Source organism: Pleurodeles waltl, chromosome 4_1, assembly GCF_031143425.1.
Source record: "Pleurodeles waltl isolate 20211129_DDA chromosome 4_1, aPleWal1.hap1.20221129, whole genome shotgun sequence".
Lineage (NCBI taxonomy): Eukaryota > Metazoa > Chordata > Amphibia > Caudata > Salamandridae > Pleurodeles > Pleurodeles waltl.
Genome location: NC_090442.1, coordinates 407,576,534 through 407,593,278, shown reverse-complemented (window position 1 = coordinate 407,593,278; position 16,745 = coordinate 407,576,534).

The following is a 16,745-nucleotide window of genomic DNA, read 5'->3' as shown; positions in this document are numbered from 1 at the left end:
ATTGTGCCTAGTAAAAGATTTGTATAACAACGTTTGCACCTCAAGACTAGTTGTAGTACTTCAAGCAGAATTTTACCTGGCTAATATCGACTTCTTTGGCTTCTTAAAAATCAAACGCAAACTCTCAAAACTGGGTCCATTTAACCTTCCACATATTATCTCTCACCTTACACTTTGGTACTCATCTAATCAAGTTGTTGCGAAAATACATAAAATTATAACTTCCTCCATCTCAAAAGCAATCCCTCAATCCAACTGAAGTGGTCCAAACAGTCTGACGCTCTATACATAGACGCCCCCACATTGGGACACTATCGGTGAGAATTATTACCTCACTAAGACAGTCTAACTTTTTTGATGTATCTATTACACTGGACACCAGTCAAATTAGCTGAACTTAAATTAATTGACAATAATGTGTGCTGGAACTGCAACTCTGATCCTGGAACAGCAGAGCATGTCTTCTTCGTTTGTATCCAACTCATATCATTCTGGAGGGAGATCGCTGACCAGTTAATAGACATATTCACAATAGCAATCACCCTGGATTTCCCAGCTCTTACTTTAGGCTCATGGCACTCGGTTTTAACTCAGATCCTTAGCGCAATTGAGCCTTAAATAGAGTCTTTTAAATGCTTACAAGAATATCAACCTTTATGTTTAGAACTCACATTTAATAAACATAGATCTTGTGTATAACAACTGTTTGTTGGGATATGACTTGCTATCTACTGTTTGACACCTCAAATATTTTTGGGAAATTGAATAAATGAAAATAATAAATAAGTAAAATGAAAATCATGACTGTTCATGGGGAGCCTTTTTCGGTATGTTGAATGACTTCCAGTTACATTGCGAGGGGAGAAGAGCTTAAAAGGAGTCTGCTCTCTAGCTTTGCTTCAGTTCTGGTCCTGTTCCTTCACACACAGCTGCTGGGATACTAGTGGAGATAGATGTTTGCATGTCCTCCTCTGATGAAGTGTGTTGTCACCAGGTCATCCAGTTCTATCTGGCAGGCCAGGGAGACACTGAATTGTAGCTCATTAAGATATTTCTTTCCTGGTTCGGTTTGTAGTCTTTGGGCTCACGATAGACAGCAAAATATTTTTTTTATGTCTGGCTGGACAGCTAAATTGTGTTGCAGAAGTCATGTAACCACAGAAGCGTTTTAAAAAGCGGTGTAGAGTGGGGGACATTGTGTCTGCCACTATGATCATCTTCTATATGCTGTCTTGAGTGGGCAGAATTTGTGCTTGTCGACGTAAGAAGTGCTTGTATTGGATACCTATTTTTTCTAAGGAGGTTTCCCTCATATAAGATGGCTGTGAGGATCAAATGTAATAGCACAATGGCTTGTAAAGGGCAACTGTGGTTTGGCATGTCAGCTAACAGTACTTTGTACAGGGTTTTATTACATTTAACAGTTGTTGTGTCAGTCATGCAACACATGGTAGGCAATGGTGATTAATTTATAAAACATTAAGGTCCTCATTATGACTTCAGCGGTCTTTTCCTAATACCGCCGAAGCCACGGGCGCCAGAAGACCGCCAGTGCTGGTGGTCTTCCAACCACCATGTTGAGAGTACTGAATGATTTCTGCCACAATTTGGGCAGAAATACTCCAGTAGTCGTGCTGACGGTCAGAGGCGCAGAGGGGGTTCCACTGCCGACCTCGCCCCACCAAAAGGACTCAGCCAGCCGTATTACAACCTGTAATATGGCATGGCGGTTTCCTGATGGAGAATGGGAGGTAAGTATGGGGATCGGGGGTCACTAGTAAGAGCAGGAGGCTGGGGGGTTACTTGGGGTTTTTGGGAAGGTGGGGGTGGGAATGGTGTAAGGGAAGTGCGGTGGGGGGCTCTTCAGTAGATGGGGGGTGGGGAAGTCATGTACCGGTGGCAGGAATGAAAATTCCTGTCGCTGGTAGCATTTCCACCAGGGATTTCAAATCCCAGGCAGAAAGAGAACTTGTGATACCGCTGGCGGTATTGGGTGGATCACCAGCCCGGTTGTCCAACCACCCTAGGGGCACCACTCATAATGTGGTGAGACCGCCTCTGTGGCCCTGGCGGTCTTCGGACTGCCAGGGTCGTAATGAGGGCCTAAGGGCCAGATGTAGGTAGATTCCAATTTGCAACTTGCGAATTGCAAGTCAGAGCGACTCGCAATTTGCGAGTTGCAAATTGAAATGTAGGATGGTGTCCCTGACACCATCTGCGACTCGCAAGGGGGTTGCAAAGGCCCACCTCATTAATATTAATGAGGTGGGTCGCAATTTGCGACCCCCTTGCGAGTGGCGGCCCTCACAGGGATGTGGCCTACTGTGGACAGCTTTTAATAAAGCAGCTTTTTTTTTTGTAATGCAGCCCATTTTCCTTAAAGGAAAACAAGAGCATTACAAAAATGAAACGTTTTCATTTCATTTTTTCACAGCAGGCAGTGGCCCAATCGCAAAATGGGGTTTTGTGCACTGCAAAGTGCAGTTTGCACTTCGCAAACAGCAAAATTTGCTGTTTGTGACATGCAAACTGTTTCTTACATCTGGTCCTGTGTGTGGTTCCATAGGTTTTGCACAGAAGCCCCTGGCTGGCCCTATGAATATAGGGTTATGTTATACCAAGGTTTCGTAGTCTTCACTCCACTTCATGGCTCTTTAATCCACTACCCAAAACTCCCTGCCCCTTCATCTAGCTCTAGTATGTCAAACAGAGAGATTAACAGATGAATTAGAGAAGCCATCTATAAAGAATTATATCCAATTAAGTGGAATTAGCACTACTAATTTGTACTTAGATCTCCCTTTAACTCTGTGGGAAATGTCCCTTTTAGCTTTCTTTAAGGCTGCGACTGATTGGGAATTAGTAAGCTTTCAGGTTGGGTCTGAAATATTTAGTAGCAGCCCACGGGTTTGCCCGTGTGATGATGTGTCTCTCCAGTACTTACTAGGTTTTATGTTTTTGTAAGTTTATTTTCAAAAGCTTTATAAGGCATTTAGCATGCAGTCAGTGTAGAATTATGTTGCTTTATTTCCAATTTCTAGATAACGCTGTGTCAGGAGATTACCCATTAAATCAAACTTCCACAGGAGCAGATGCCTTTTACCCAACTCCCTCCCATAGATGCGTGCACAGACTTTACTGAGTATCTGAATCCTGCATCCGCTAGGGGGAAAAGGGGAATGGGAATAGAAAAAGAGAGACCGCCTCCAGATCCAGTTCCAGCCTGTTTCCCACTTGAAGTTAGGATATTCAGTGTGTGCTTCTGTAACCTGCTCCTTTCTTCTTATTGGGATTTTAAAAGAAGGGCCAGCAGTCGGGTGATAAGAGCATAAATCAGTACATTCCTACTGTACATTCAGCTGTTCAGCCATTCACATTAACCCAATTCTATCGTTCTCCTAACCTGGATCTTTTGAGAAACTCTAGGAGTCAGAAATATCCAAGGTTCTATGGAGAACAGTTCAAAGGTTCACAAATATACAATCTACTAATGTATTTTACAGGGAAAGAAAACTCCTTCTCAAGGTTCAGTTTTCTCAATCACAGTCTCTAGGAATTAGTCTGAGCACTGAAGTTTGTCTCTAAGACTGGCAAGTCTGCAAGGCGAAGAGTTTTTGAATATGTATGTACAAATATATATTGCAAGTCTGGAAATCACACAAAAGGATTCCTTACTGCAGTTGCTTGGAGTTCTGTTAAGCCAAAACAAATTCTCCTCAAAAACCCGATAGCCAGTTGTTGGAAGAAGGAAGAAATTCAGCTTCTCCAGAAGAGAAAAAGTAGCTGGTGTCCACACCGTAACAAGAAAAAGAATGAGTTACTCAAAACTGATAGAATTCTCTGTGAGAAGCGCCTCAGGAACACTCCTCATTCTCCTCAGGATAACAGTTGAAGTGCACAGCTCCCGGAGAGAAAAAGCTGGAGGGAAGCTTCAGCACAAGATAAGGTAGAAATACTAGAGTGCTGAGCTCACAAAGATTTGCAGCCACCATCTTGAGTGGCAGTTAAACCTGAAAAAGCTAGTTCTAAGAACAGCCTCAGCAAGAGCCACCACGAGTGAGGACGCTGCTGCAACCAACGTGGGTAGAAGGAAAAGGGGAATTATTTTTGCTGAGGGAAGAACTTAACAACACTGGCAATAGTTTTCCTGACACACCGAAGTGTGCATTAGAGTAAGTTCCTTTTGAACGTGGTGGTGATAGCATGTATATCTATGGAAGACTAACTGGACTTCAGTTTTGTGTTTTCATGGTCTATGTCAGATGGACACTTAGAGGCTTTTGATATTAGAATTGCTGGTTGTTGGTGGGTTCTGTTGTCTTTTGTGTAACTGTTATTTATTACATGTATTTCACACTTTAAAACTATACATTGTGTATGCATCTTTTCATGCTCCCTGTACTGTTATTTTATTGTTTTATGTATGATGTATTTTGTAAACGCACTTTTATGATTATTCTTAAAATCGAATAAAGGTTTTCATACAGCAACTCTAGTATGCTCTTTAGCTTTCCTGCTTTCTTCATTTGTCCCAGTTTTTCCATCTTTATCTTTCTTCATATTTCTTTTTTGGTGTGTTTTTCTCATTTTTGGCCTACTTGAAAGTCTGATGTAGAAAAACAAATGCTGATCTTCAAAAATGAGTGCCATTCCCCCCCCCTGCAACCACTGGATCAAATTAAACACTGGTCATGGCTCACAGTGGTCAAGGGTAATTCCCTACATCATCATCCTTGTCACTGTTTAATTGAAGTTCATAGAAGTCCCAACCCTTGAACTGTGACTCACAGTGGTCCTGGCACCTTTTCTTCACTGCTCTTCGTCTGCCCTTAGTGTAGGCAATCCTGTCTTCTCTCTTCCCACATGATTTCTGCCACCAACACCACCACTACTACCATTATCACTTCCACCATGATTACTCCCATTACTAGCATAGCCATCATCTTTGCTACCACCATCATTGCTGCCACAACCACTTTATCACCACAGTTACCAATATTACAACCACCATTACGATTGCCATTAGCACGACTGGCACCATTATGACCACTACTGTTACTACTGTTACCACCATTACCTACACAATCATTGCCACCACCACTACGGTTATCACCATTACCATTACTATCGTAAGGGATAACCATTATTAATACCACCTCTGCCACCATTCTTCCACCATTACTACCACATCATCATGACCACCACTATCACTGTTACCACCCCAATCTCATCTGCAACCTTCATTACAATTACAACAGTTATTAATATTATCACTACCCCTTCATTATCACAAGCCCCACCACTACCATCACCACTGCCATTAACACTACTACCACCATTACCACCATCATCGCCATTACCACTCCCATTACCTAAATTGCTACCACCATCATTACTCCCACCACCTTATTACCACCACAATATCATCATCTTCATTACTATTGCCACCATTACTATTACCATCATTACCACCACAACCTTCACTGCCGTTACCAAGACTACCATCGTTAATACCAGTATGAAAATTACACTCCCCACCACTATCACACCACCCACCACCTACGCCACCATTACCAATGTCGCCATACTAACACTACTATTACCACAGTTATCATTAGCAGTATCCCCACCTTACCCCAGCCATTATCACAACATTCATTGTTACTCACACCATTCCACCACTACTACTGCCCCTAACACTAGTAATACAATTATAACCACAACTATCAACATCACCACTGTTATCCTGCCTTTACTACTACCATCACCACTGCTTCTGCCAGCATCACCACCACTACCACCAATACCACAATCAACACCTTTGGCCATTCTTTGTGGGGTATGGCCACGAAGCCTGCAGCCAGACTCATGAAGTGCTTATTTGTTTGAAATATGATTATACTCTTGTGCATCAAGAACGCATCTCCAAAATCTGAGTGATACACGCTCAAGGTGTACTTTTAGTAAGCTATCCATCATCCTGGGAATATGGAGGGAAGATATTGCATACCACAAATGTATATGAGGTGAGACCAAAAGGGTGGGGCTTCTAGGCCATTTCACATACTTGTAGTTTTTAAAAGGGAGAAGACAATATCTGCTCTCAGCAGCACATAACAAGAAAGAACCCACTCAAAAAAAGCAATGACGCAAACACCCCCATAAATTATTACAGATAACATTTCAAGGTGAAAATGCAGATTAAAACACTTGCATTGCTTTGACCAAGCAAAAAAAATTAGAATGATTAATACTTTACAGAAATGGACCTTGAACTTGGGCCCCTGCTCTGTAAATGCTTCCTGTTGAGGTTTGTTTTCTGTCAACCTTAGCATTGTGCCACAATGAATCCTGCCCTGCATATTTATCTAATGTAAATACGTAGAGCATGATTCATTTAATTTTTTTAATAAACGTTGGGGACCACGGAGGGGAACCTCAAGGACCCAGTGGTCCCAGCTGGCTCCCTACCTTCAGCAGGAGCCGGCATTGCTCCCTCATGCAGGAAATGCAGGTCCCTGCAGGCGGGAGCAATATTTTCATCTATTTCCCTGCCCGCATGTCTGCATTTTGACAGTTTCAGCTTGCTGGAAGTGGAGTGTTTGCTTTTGGTTGGTGGGAGCTGTCACAGATACACATATATACTGTAGGAAGTTGGTTAGTTATATGATATATCCAAATTAGCTACATTGTGCAAAGAGTCCAGGGGTTCCCCTACTAGTGGACAGGGCTTGCTCTAGCAATCCCAAAGTGCTCTTTTAGGGGTAGTGTGGTCAAGCAACCCTAGGCTTATCAGAAAGGAGTGTGAAACATTTGCAAATACATAGACAAGCCAATAAATAAGACACTCAACTCAAGGAGATACCCAGCAATGCAAAAAAAAATAACACATATCTAAATTTTTTAGTTTGGCACCAGAATCAATACAATCAGGTAAGTACATTTTGCAAGAAAAATCTACACAGTTTTGAAAAGTCAACAGGGTAATTTCTGAAAAGCTTCAATGTTATCTTATGGAGAGTAAAACAAGTACTGCATTCAGGTATAGTATAGGTACTTATGGGACCAATCTCCTGGACTGGGTAAATATTGGGCAAAGGTCAGGCCACATCAACAGTTCACACCAGGCGGCACTGGGGCTGCAAGGTGCAGAGGTGTAGTACGGTGTCAGGTGCCCAATGTTTTTCTATGGGGATCGGTCCAGTCGAAAAGATGCTGCGAGTGAGGACTGGAGATCCAGTTGGAAGGAACCAGCAAGCAGATTCCAGTCTTGACATGGCCTGGGGATGAGAGGACAACTTTAGCCCTTTTCTACATGGGCCAGGGGTGACAGGTGCAAAGATGTCCTGAGGCATCAGGTTTTTTCCACCGGAAGCACTCAATGTTGATGGGGCCTGCAGGCAGAGGCTGCAGATGGCACATTTAAGGTTGGCTTTGTCTATGGAGGGCTGGGGGACCACGTTGGCACTGTTGTCCCACTTTAACTCGAGCTAGATGCCACGGATTCAGTGGTGCTTTCCAGTGCCAGGTTTTCTATGGTCCGGAGTCCTCGCAGTGGTCTTGAGGTGCCTGCAAGATGCAGGGAAGCAGCTCTGCTGCTCCGCAGGGCTTCCTAGGTTTTTGCTGAAGGCATGCAGGCCTCCTAGGCTTTTGAAGGCACAGCAGTTTGCACGATGAGTAGACTTTGGTGTAAATCGGCAGGAGCAGCAGAAAGGCTGGCAGGGCTGGGGCCAAGTCAGTTGCTACTTCCGCAGGCTTTGCCTTTGCAGCTTGTGGGTGTTCATCTTCTTCATAGGTCAGCAGGAATCTGCTTTCCTGTGGCCAAGGCCACCTCTAACTACTGGATTTAGGGCATTTTGGGGAGTGTAGGGTAGAAGCCAATGAACTACTTACCCGTGGGGTTACTACACCCTCTATATGATCCCTTCTGGTTGGAAGTGGGCATAACCCTGTCCCAGAGTTCCTAAATCTGCCAACACCAAGATGGCAGATTTCTAAACATAGGCCCTCATTACGACCATGGCGGTGGGTGATAAAGTGGCGGTAATACTGCCAACAGGCTGGCGGTAACTACCGCCAAATTAGGCCCATGGCGGTGATATCTCCAATAGACAGCCAATGTACCACACTGACCCCCAGGGCGGAAACAACAGTCAACACAGTGGTAGCTGCCTACAGCCAGGCGGAAGACAAAGTACTGCCAAGCATATTTTGACCCAGGAAACCCCCACCTTTTCTGGGGCGGTACCACCACCATCAAAAGCCTGGTGGAAACAGAGCACAAAAGCCAAAGGACTAACTATTGGAGACACGGAAGAACCACATTGCCATGGAACCCTAACTGAAAGATTTCCCGATGATCTTCTATGTTATGCTCCACCTGGAACACCAATGCCGGCGAAGACGTCGATGGTGAGTACAGCCACCTAGCACACAAGGGAGGGTGGGAGGAAAACAAGAGTGACACACACACGCACAACACACACCCGACACACACACACCATACACACAACCACATGCCTTACAAAAACAATTATATCATGAAAATCTGCAGAATAATGCAAAAGCAACAGGAATTTACGAAAATGAGTGTAATCAGTCCAACAATAAATTCAACAATCTGATTGACATTAAACAGATCTGTACACATGTATAAAAAAGGGACACTGCCCAGTCCATAGTTCACAGGGCCCACATGGCCACAGGGCAAAGTCCAAGGCCCCACTCGAATACTGCCCCAATCCGGAGACAACACTGCAGGGACATCAGATGGCAAATAGGCAGGCATCTCAGGGGGAGGGAGGACACCTCAGCCGGAGGCAGAAAAAAGCCCACTGGTTCTGGAGGGGGCAACATGCCCATTGCTCTGTCCTGGGGAGTGCAAGGCCACACTCTCTGGAGTGGGTGACTTGCCCACTGGTTCTGGAGGGGGCAACATACCCATTGCTTGGTCCTAGGGAGTGCAAGGTCACAGTCTCTTGAGTGGGTGACTTGCCCACTGGTTCCTGAGGGGGCAACATGCACTGCGCTTGGTCCTGGGAAGTGCAAGGCAACAGTCTCTCGAGTGGGTAACTTGCCCATTGGTTCTGGAGGGGGCAACATGCCCTGTGCTTGGTCCTGGGGAGTGCTAGGTCACAGTCACTGCTCGAGTGGGTGACTTGCCCACTGGTTCTGGAGGGGGCAGGCCGCACAGCAGCCCTTGGAGGCTGGGCTATATGGCATCTGCTGGCGGTGACGGTTCCACTGTAGTGGTGGTTGTGGGAGGCTCCTGCTTAGGCCCTGCACCCTTCGATGGCTGCACTGTGGTGGTGGTTGTGATAGGCTCCTGCTCAGGCCCTGCACCCTCCGATGGCTGCACTGTGGTGGCGTTTGTGGTAGGCTCCTGCTCAGCCCCTACACACTCCGATGGCTCAACTGTGGTGGTGCTTGTGGGAAACTCCTGCTCAGCCCCTCCACTCTCTGATGGCTGCACAACCATGGCTGGTGGTGGGGGCTCTATGACGGCTGCTGGTGCAGGCTCCTTCCCCTCCTCTGCAGCTGGTGCAGGCTCCCTCCCCTTTTTTGCAGGTGATGCAGGCTCCTTCCCCTTATTGTAGCTGGTGCAGGCTCCTTCCCCTTTTCTGCGGCTTGTGCAGTCTCCTTCCCCTTCTTTGTGGCTCATGAAGGCTCCTTCCCCTTCAGTATTGTTGGCCTGGAATCCTTTCCACCACAAGTAGGTGCTGCTACCACTGGACCTGTGAACTGTTTGACAGAGGTGCTTGGCTGGGTCCTTGCTACCCTACCCATACGTGCAGGACCGGGGATGGAGGAGTAGGGAAGAAGTCAATCTGGGAAAGGAAAAGCTTTTTAGGGGCGTTGGGGTGAAAAGAGAGAGGAGTAATGGGAGTGGAGGATGAGGGAGCGGTTGTTGGAGGTGTTTGTCTGCTGGATTTGGGTGCAGGTACATGGGCTGTATGCTGTTGTGAGGTGGATGGCTGTTGGGTGTCTGAGTGCTTGTGTTTGTGTACTTTAGGAGGGGGCACAGACATGGTGGGAGTCTGGTGCTTGTGACACTCATAGGTGTTGTCTTGTGTGGATGCTCATCTCGCTGTATGCTTGGGATGGGTTGGGGTTGAGGAAAATGGGACTCGGAAGTGGAAGTTGGAGGGGGGAGGGTAAAAACAGGGACAATGGCTGCCATCAGAGAGGAGGCCAGAGCCTGAATTGATCTCTGTTGGGCTGCCAATCCACAGTGAATGCCCTCCAGGAATGCATTAGATTGCTGCATCTGGGCTGCCAGCCCCTGGATGGCATTCACAATGGTTGTTTGCCTTACAGAGTTGGATCTCAGGAGGTCAATAGCCTCCTCACTCACGGCAGCAGGGCTCACTGGGGCATGCCCTGAGGTGCCTGGGGAGAAGGAGATGCCCACCATCCTGGGTGAGCGGGTACAGGCAACTCGATGAGGGGCTACAGGAGGGCGGTGCTGGTACCGGGGTGGCGGATGTACCTGCAGCTGGGGTGGTCACAGAGGTGTCCGCTACCACCAGGGAGCTCCCATCGGAGGAGGTTTCTTAGTCTATATTGTCCCCTCCAGTCTCCGCCATGGTGCTCCCCTCACCCTCTGTCTCACTGGTGCCCTCAGCGTCGATAGACTCTGCCTCCAGGGTCCTGTGGGATGCAGCTCCCTCTGTCACTGGTACCTCTGCTCCTCTGCCAGATGATGCTAATGGACATAAGGACAGGGTGACAAAACAAGAAAGGGGGGAGAGAGACAAAGGATACACTGCGTCAGTGACTGCACCAACACCACCATTGGCGTACACAGCACCCTCACACACAGGGAACAGGCCTAGGCACTATGCATTGCACTACCAGTGAAGTGGCCACTCAGCAAGGAATGAGGAAGGGTACACACTGCCAACTGCAGCACAGCTGGGATCCATGCTGCCCTGACCAGTAGTGAATACTAACAAGCTAGGGAAGCAGTATTTCTTAATCAAACCCTTAGTCACCAGAGAACCTATGCTGCTATGTCTGACCTGGCCAAGGGCCACCCACTGATACACAACCACCACCCAGATACCACCCCTCCAGATGTGAGCTTCAAAGATGGCCACTGTACTCACTGCCTTGTTGCTGCTGTGATGCCCTCAAGTGCCTATCCAGCTCAGGGTACGCCACCACCAGTATGTGGGCCATCGGGGGGGTCAGGGTCTGACGGGCACCCCTTCCTTGTTGGGAAGCCATCCCCAGCTGGGCCTCCACGGACTTCCGTGCCCAGCATCTCAGGTCCTCCCACCGTCCACCGTTTGCGACAGTGGGTGCTCCACCTGCCGTAGACGCCCAGGATCCTCCCGTCCTTGGTGATGGCACACCAAATTCCCTTCTTTTGATGGGCGCTGACCTGCAGAGGCAATACAGACATGAGAACACCATTAGACAAACAGTCCAGCCAGTAACACAAACGGCCCACGATACCCGTTTCCATCACCATTGGCAAACACATAGCCCAGCACACAACGTGTACACCGCAAAGAAGACATCCACCCAGCCCCCTTACACGAGGCCTTTACACACACAACTCCATGCATTCATGCCGCATGCATCGTGCCCACAGTGTACTCACCTGTTGGTCTGGAGGCCCACACAGCAGTCCGTACTGGGGTAGGACCCCATCCACTAGTCGCACTAACTCCTCCAAAGTGGAGGCTGGGGCCACGGGCCATGGTAGGTTCCAGACACAGGTCACAGCAGCACATGCAGTATAGGTCCTCTCCTATGGAAGGTCAGGAAACAGGTGAGGAATCTGATAGAAAATGGTGGTCATGTCCGTGGTGGTGCATGCCGTCACCGCTGGCGTAAATCAGCATTGACCACTGTACCCCATAGGGCCCAATTATAACCAATGAGGAATTGCACAGCGGTTCACGACCTCAACGGCGCACAACATCAGTGGCATTACCTCACTTCCACCTGTCCCTTCACACAGGGCAGGCGGACGCCATTTAGGGGGGAACAGGCCTATGGATTAATGCTGCGTCACAAGAGAAATAGGCACATACTTCATAAATTACACTGTCCCATAACATGTTTGCACATTGCGGACTGCTGTTGTGGCTCCATTGTTCAGTTTGTGACAGCCTCCTTACACTTTTATCCCTGGGATACCTACCACTGCGGATGAATAGGAGATGGAGACATACCCCCCTGTACAGACCCCTGGTGGACTTGGCTACACTGGAGGACAGGCACATAATACTCACCTATAGACTGGACAGGGCCAAAATCACAGAGCTGTGTACCCAATTGGGGCCTGACCTGATATCTGATATCCATCACCCCACTGGGACCCCCCTCTTGTGCAATTGCTACCAGTTCTCCATTTCCTGTCAAATCGTTCTTTCCAAATGACAGTGGGTTTGGCAGCAGGAATGTCGCAGCCAATGTTCTCAAATGTGCTGACAAGAGTGTTGTCTGCCCTGATAAAATACATGTGCAGCTATATTGCAATCCCCCAGGTTGAGGATCTGGCCACTGTGAAGGCCGAATTCTATGCAATGGGACATATCCCCAATATAATTGGTGCAATTGAAGGAACACCTATTGCGTTTCTCCCCCCGCCAGAATGAACAGGTATTCAGGAATCGTAAGAGTTTCCACTCCATGAATGTGCAGATGATATGCTAGGGGACCAGTACATCTCCCACGTCAATGCTAAGTATCCTGGGTCGGTGCATGATGCCTTTGTCCTGAGGAATAGCAGCATCACAAATGTGATGTCCCAACTACAGAGGCACAGAGTGTGGCTAATAGGTGAGCCCTAGTTCCCACCCAGTATATGTTGGGGTATAGCTAGGGTTTTGGCCATATAGGATAGTGTGTGGCTAAATGTTGTCCCTCAATATTTACAAGTGACTTTGGGTACCCAAACCTATCATGACTACTGACCTCTGTGAGAATGCCAGGACAAGGGCAGAAGAACGTTATAATGAGGCACATGGGTGAACCAGAAGCATCATTGAAAGGATCTTTGGCCTCCTGAAGGTCAGGTTCCGGTGTCTCCATCTGACAGGTGGATCCCTGTGCTGCTCACCCTAGATGGTCTGCCAGATAGTAGTGGCATGCTGCATGTTACACAAACTGGCCATCAGATGACATGTACCTTTTTTGCAGGATGAGGAGACTGGAGATGCCCCTGTGGCAGCAGTAGACCCTGTGGACAGTGAGGATGAGGAGGCAGAGGATAAGGATGTGGACAACAGAACGCTGGTGATATGTCAGTACTTTCAATGACACACAGGTGAGACAGTGCAACTTTACATTTATATGACTTTGGTTGTATTCTGTGTGGCATTGGCATGCTGACATTTCGCACTTCTTTGCCCACTTACTGTTACCTCTGGATATTCATATTGCAGATGTTTGTGATTTGACAAATACTCCTGGTGTGATCACAACAGCCAGATACAGGTAATTAATTATATGCTCATTCTATGTACAGTTCATTTGTAATGGTTGTAGCTGTTTCAATAAATACATACTTATAATACATGACATACTCAAAGACGATTTTTATCTAAAGGTGTTTATTGTAGTGCTAATATACAGAGGGAAAAGTGCAATGGGATGGGGTGATGATGGAGGAAAGTCCGGGGTATTGTTCCAGTCTGTTCGTAGCACAGATGCATTGTCCATGGGGACATAGGAAGGGGAGCAATGGCAGTTCAAGGTGGACAAGGTGACTGAGTGGAACACAAGGGGGACAATCAGGAGAGTCTCATTTCCTGACTTCTGTCTGGTTCGCAGGGAACCTGTTGGTCCTGTGGTGGCAGCGGAAGTGGAGGGCTGTTCAGATGACTGGCTAGTGGCAGGGGCCCGCCGATGTGACACTGCCTCCCTCATAATGTTGGCCATGTGTTCCAGCACCCCTGCTATGGAGAGCAGGGTGTTGTTAATGGCCTGCAAGTCCTCCCTGATCCCCTGATACTGTCCCTCCTGTAGCCGCCTGTTCTCCTGCACATTGTCCAGTATCTGGCCCATCATGTCCTGGGCATGTTGGTAGGTTCACAGGATCTCGGAGAGTGCCTCCTGGAGAGTTGGTTCCCTGCTCCTGTCCTCCCCCTGGCACACAGCAGTCCTCCCAGTGTCCCTGTTGGCCTGTGCCTCTGTCCCCTGAACCATGTGCCCACTGACCCCAGGTACCTGATTGCCTTGTGTGCAAGGTGTGGTCTGGGGTCCCTGTACAGGTGGGCACACTGCTGATTGACGTGTCCTGGAGACAGAGGTTTGGGGACGCTGGGTGGGTACTGTGATGTTGGTTCCTGATGGGGGAGACTCCGTGGTGGTCTGTGACTGGGCTTGGGTGACCAGCTTTCTAGCGGTCCCTGAAGGGCCAGGTAAATCGTCCAGATCCTGAAGACCAGAGTGACTGTCATCACTGTGGGCCTCTTCTTTTGGGGGACTGGATAGTGATGGCACCTCCTCTCCAGTGACATTGGCTGGGGTACCTGTGTGGATGTAAATTATGTATTATGCTTCATGTGTATGACATATTGTACATCCCTGGCTTTCCTTCTATGGTTGGTGTTGCCCTTCCAGCTTTTACTTGTGTATGTCGGTGTTTGGTGGGATTGTTAGTTTCCCTATGCTGTGCATGCTTTAGTGATGAATGTCCATGCAGGGCTGTGATGGGTGTCCATGCATTGGTACAGCATGCAGGGCTTGGCATTGGGATTAGTGTGATGTGATGGTGGAGTGTGTGGGATGGAGTGGAGTGATGGGAGTGTAGGTGAGGGTGTGTTATGGCATGCAGGTATGGGGAGTGATAATTGTTGAAAGTTGACTTTCCAGAGTCCAGTCCTCCTCCAAATCCGGCCAGGCCCTCAGGATGCAGTATTGCCAGTACTTGCTCCTCCAATGTTGTGAGTTGTGGGGGAGGAGGTAGGGGTCTACCACCAGTCCTCTGTATAGGCAGCTGGTGTCTTTCTGCAAGGGAACATACCTTCCCCCATAGGTCATTCCACCTCCTCCTGATGTTGTCCCTTGTTCTGGGGTGCTGTCCCACGACGTTGACCCTGTCCACTATTCTCCGCCATAGCTCCAACTTCCTTGCTATTGATATTTGATGCACCTGTGCTCCAATTAGCTGTGCTCTACCCTGACAATTTCCTCCATCATGACCCTTAACTCCTCCTCAGTGAAACGGGGGTGCCTTTGTGGTGCCATAGGTGTTATGTGATGTGTGTTGGTGAGGGTGTTTTGGGTAATATGTTGGGGTGTGTGATGTCGAGTGCATGAGGGGTGTATGGGTGTGAGTGGTGGGTGGCTCTAGTTGTCGCAGTGGTCTTTGTGTCAGTCTTATGCCAATGATCTGTATTTGTAAGGGGTTGTGGGTACTGTGGGTGTGTGTTTTATAGTGGTGTGGGTGCGTAGGTGTTGTGTGTGTCTGGGTGTCAGGTGTGTGTTGTTTGCATTGGCCAATGGAGTGTTTTTTTGCATGTGGGTGTCCATTGTGAGTGCGGCGGTATGTACCACTAATGGTTTACCGGCGTTGAATGTTGGCCATGGTGATTCGTGGTGCATGATGTAATGGGTGCTTTTCTGTTGACGTAACGGTGTAGGTTTTGGGACTGCCAGTTTATCACTGACCTTTGGTCTGGCGGATTTGTGTATGTGGCAGTATTCAGTCGGATTGGTGTGTGTGTCATAATTTGGTGAACGGATGTCCGCCACTGTGACGGTAAGCTGGCGGCCGTCAGGGTGGTGGTAAGTGGGATTTACCACCAGTGTCATAATGAGGGCCATAGTGTCCACATCAGGCAGCTCACCAAAGGGCTGGGACTGATCTTTGGGGTGGACACACCTCTGTGCATACTAAAATCACCGCCTGTCCTTTTCGCCAAATGGGCCCTGGGGCAGGAAGTCTGCATCTCTCCAATGAGGGAAGCCAGATCTGCAAACTAAGGGTGGTCAGCTTCATTGAAGCCCCTGGGGTTGGAATTCAGTCGCAGGTCATCATGATGGGTGAGATGCACCTCTCCAAGAGCAGTCTGGGTTTATGACTACCCCAAGAGCAAAGGCTATCACTCTTGAGGGGTCAGGCTCACGTCTGGTGGGGGTAGGCTGGCTGAAACTGGTCAGTATGCACACAGGTAGCTGATAGGTTTTCAGGGGGCACCTCTAAGGTGGCCTCTGGGTACATGTATTGAAAAATCCATCACTAGCATCAGTGATGATTTAATAAAAGAAGATGTTTGATACTGTCGCATAGGTTCTCATTATCCTAATGAGACTACTGGATTCGGGCGGCAGAATCACCTTTACTGCAGGGGACTGGGTCTGATCCTGCACCATGTGACACCTGCCGGCCTAATCCAGGTTTGTTCCGGCTAACTAGCAGTGCCTCATCTCCACCCAAGAGCTGGGATGATTGGGGCAACCGGGCTCATGACATACATGACTCCTCAGGGGAATCGTGATCACTCAGATCTCATTCGTTTCTCTCAGTTACATTAGTCTCACATATGCAAGGACAATCAGCAGCAGAGTAAAGTTGAATAAGGTTTTATTAAAGTAACTGCATCTTAGATAATACAGAATGTATTGCAATAACTAGGACAATGAAGCAAAATAAAATTTAAATTTTGACAAGGAGAGTAAAAAACAAGAATAATGCTACCACACTGTCACTAAGGTATGTAGGGATAGTTCCTACCAAAGCTATGCTAGAGCACCGCATGTTAAGCTCTAATTCTTCCTTTCAG